Source organism: Myotis davidii, unplaced genomic scaffold (assembly GCF_000327345.1).
Source record: "Myotis davidii unplaced genomic scaffold, ASM32734v1 scaffold546, whole genome shotgun sequence".
In the NCBI taxonomy this organism is placed as follows: Eukaryota; Metazoa; Chordata; class Mammalia; order Chiroptera; family Vespertilionidae; genus Myotis; species Myotis davidii.
The window spans coordinates 480,735-484,383 of NW_006297836.1; the positions used below are offsets into that span (position 1 = coordinate 480,735).

At 40.7% G+C, this 3,649-nt stretch overlaps 1 protein-coding gene across 3 annotated transcripts in view; it reads left to right on the forward strand.

Annotated features, from left to right (window-relative positions):
* Positions 1-2,888, forward strand: part of BRCC3 (BRCA1/BRCA2-containing complex subunit 3) — a 68,943-nt gene extending 66,055 nt beyond the window's left edge. For all 3 annotated transcript variants that reach the window (XM_006773696.2, XM_015570457.1, XM_006773697.2), the window contains one exon: positions 1,488-2,888. The gene's annotated coding sequence lies outside the window, so the exon portion shown is untranslated. The remainder of the gene's footprint in view (positions 1-1,487) is intronic.
* The last annotated feature ends 761 nt before the right edge of the window (positions 2,889-3,649 follow it).

Genomic DNA, 3,649 nt, shown 5'->3' on the forward strand with positions numbered 1-3,649 from the left:
TCCAGCTGGCCAGCTGACCACCAACCTACCAACCGACTGGCCAGTAGCTATGATGCACACTGACCACTAGGGGGCAGATGCTCAATGCAGAAGCAGAAATGACAGGCATGGGAACATGGAACAGACTGATGAATTTGGTGATCGATCACAGGGCCCCCAGATTGATTGCCCAGCAGAGGGAGGCCCCACCCATGTGGCCGGGGCTCTGCGATCGATCTCTGCACAGAGGGCCAGGTAGCCTGGGCTTTGTTCTTTGGGGTGATCCATTGCAGGGCCCCCAGATCAATTGCCCAGCAAAGGGAGGCCTTTTGGGGCAATCACAGGGCCCCCCCTCCCCAATTGATCTCCCCGCCGGCCAGTGGCCTGGGCCTCCCTCTTTAGGGAGATCGATTGTGGAGCCCCCCCATCGATCGCCCCACAGAAGGTGGCCTGGACCTCCCTCTGCGGGGCGATCATGGGGCAATGGCGGGCCCCCCCAACTAATTGCTTTGCATTCACCTTGGCTGGCCTGGCACCAGTGCATGTCATAGCGTGGTCGTCCAGAAGTTCATCCTGACAGTCGCTCTGCTGTTCGGTTGTTTGCTCGATATGCATATTACGCTTTTATTATTATAGACTAGAGGCCTGGTGCACAAATTCGTGCACCAGTGGGTTTCCTTGGCCTGGCCTGCGGGGATCAGGTCAAAACCGGCTCTCCCACATCCCCTGAACGGTACTGGATTGCAAGAGGACGCAGGCCAAGCTGAGGGACCCCACCGGTGCATGAATTGCACTGGGCCTCTAGTTATAATATAAATGTGTTTTTCCAGAAATATTTAGGATTTAGGAGATAACAAAAACGATACTTTAAAATGTTCTGTTGCAACCTAACCTGTTTGGCTCAGTGGGTACAGCATCAGCCTATGGACTGAAGGATCCTGGGTTCGATTCTGGTCAAGGGCACGTGCCTGGGTTGTGGGCTCCATCCCCAGTGTGGGGTGTGCAGGAGGCAGCTGATCAATGATTCTCTCTCATCATTGATGTTTCTGTCTCTCCCTCTCCCTTCCTCTCTGAAATCAATAAATTATATATTTTTAAAATGTTCTGTTACATTATTCTTATGTAACCACAAATGTGGTCTTCAGAAAAGAGCCAAGCATATTGCATACTGGAAATAAAAGGGGGAACTGGAGAAGGCAGAGAGAAAGTAAACAAAAAGAGCCCTAATCCCAACAACAACAAAGTGTTGTTTTTGTTTCTTATTTCTTCTTAGATTATTGTTTTTTCATGTTTCAAAGTATAGTCCAAAACCACCTGTACCCGAATTACTTGGAGGTCAAACTTCATTTCTAGGGGTGGCACCCAGAAATTGTCATGAACTCCCCAGCTGATTCTAAGGCATGCTGACGTTTGAAAACCACTACACTAGGGCATATGCAGTATAAACGCTATATTTTCCCTAGTTTCTCACAGCCACAGTTCTTCTCTCTCTTTTTGTCTCCCTACAGGAAAAAATGAAAATATCCAAGTGTAAAATTAATGAAGCTAAATCAATTTTGAAGAAAAAGTGGGAAGACTCACATTACTTGATTGAAGACTTACTATAAAGCAAGAGTAATCAGATGGTAAGGTATATGCCCAACGGATTTTGACAAAGTTATGAAAGCAATTCAATAAGGGAAGGATATTCTTTTTAACAAATGATGCTGGGATAATTGGACACCCAAAGGCAAAAAATGAACTTTGACATAAAATGCAAACCTTATACAAAAATCAACATAACTATATCATGAACTTATATGTAAAAAATTTAGAAATAAAATCATGGAGAAATCTTCAGGATCTTGGACTAGGCAACAAGTTCTCAGCCTCCACCCTCAAAGCACAATCCTAAAAGGAGAAATTGATATATTGGACTTCATCAAAATGAAAAACTTTTGCCTCAGAAAAAATTTAAGAGGAAAAAATTGAGACTTATTTGCAAACCATATATCTGATCAATCTAGAACATATAACAGTAAAAACAAACAATCCAATCGCAAAAGATGTGAATAGGCTAAATGAATTTCACTAAAGAGGATAAATGGATAGCAAGTAAGCACATGGAAAGATGTTGAACTTTTAGTCATCAGAGAATGCAAATTAAAATCACAATGATGTATTTCTACACATTTATCAGAATGCTTAAAAGAAAAGATATTGAAAATATCATGCTGTTGAACATATAAACTGGATTTCTCATCCTTGGCTGATAGAAATGAAAAATGAAATTTTAATAAAGTTAAACATACATGTACCATATGACCCAGCAATTGAACTCATGTACATTTATTACAGAGATATGAAAAACTATGTTGGCAAGAAAACTTATACACACATCTTCTTAGCGCCTTTCTTTGTAATAGCTCAAAACTGGAAGCAACCCATATGTCCTCCAATTGAGTGGTTAAACCAACCGTCCATACTATGGAATACTACTATTCAATGTAAAGGAATAGACTATTGACACACACAACTTGAATGGACCTCAAGGGGATCATGATGAATTAAAAAACTCTCAAAAGGTCACATAGGTATGATTGATTTATATAACATTCTTGAAATGACAAAATTATAGAAACAAAGAACAGATTAATGGTGACCAGGAATAGGAACTGGAGGGGTATGGGATATGTGTGACTATTAAGCGATAACACAAGCAGTTCCTTTGTGGTGATGGAACAATTCTGTGTCATGATTGTGGTGTTGATTAAATGAATTCAAATATGTGCTAAAACTACACACACCCACAAATGAATGCATGTAAAATCTGAATAAGTTCTGCAATCTGATAAGGAGTATTGTACCATTGTATCATGTGAAACTGGGTACAGTCTGCAGTCTAATAAAGAGTATTATACCATTTTCAATATGTTGGTTTGGTTTTTATGGGGTTTTTTTTGTTTTTAAATATATTTTATTGATTTTTTACAGAGAGGAAGGGAGAGGGACAGAATTAGAAACATTGATGAGAGAGAAACATCGATCAGCTGCCTCCTGCACATCCCCCACTGAGGATGTGCCCACAACCGAGGTACATGCCCCTGACCAGAATCGAACCCAGGACCCTTGAGTCTGCAGGCCGACGCTCTATCCACTGAGCAAAACCGGTCAGGGCTGATTTTTGTTTTTAATCTTTATTGTCGAGAACATTACAAATGTCCTCCTTTTTCCTCCCCATTATCCCCCTCCACCTGGTTCCTGCCCCACCCCTCCCTATTCTTTGTGTCCATAGGTAATGCATATATGCATATGTTTTTTGGTTAATCTCTTCCTACCCACCCCCTGCTTCCCTCTGAGATTTGTCAGCCTGTTCCATGTTTCCATGCCTCTGGTTCTATTTTATTCATCAGTTTATTTTGTTCATTAGATTCCTTGTTTGTTTATTTTTATTTTTAGATTCAGTTGTCAATAGCTAGATATTCATTGCTATTTTATTATTCATATTTTTTATCTTTTTCTTCTTCCTCTTCTTAAAGAATACCCTTCAACATTTCATGTAATACTGGTTTGGTAGTGATGAACTCCTTTAGCTTTTTCTTGTCTGAGAAGCTCTTTATCTGTCCTTCAATTCTAAATGATAGCATTGCTGGGTAGAGTGATCTTGGCTGTAGATTCTTGCTTTTCATCA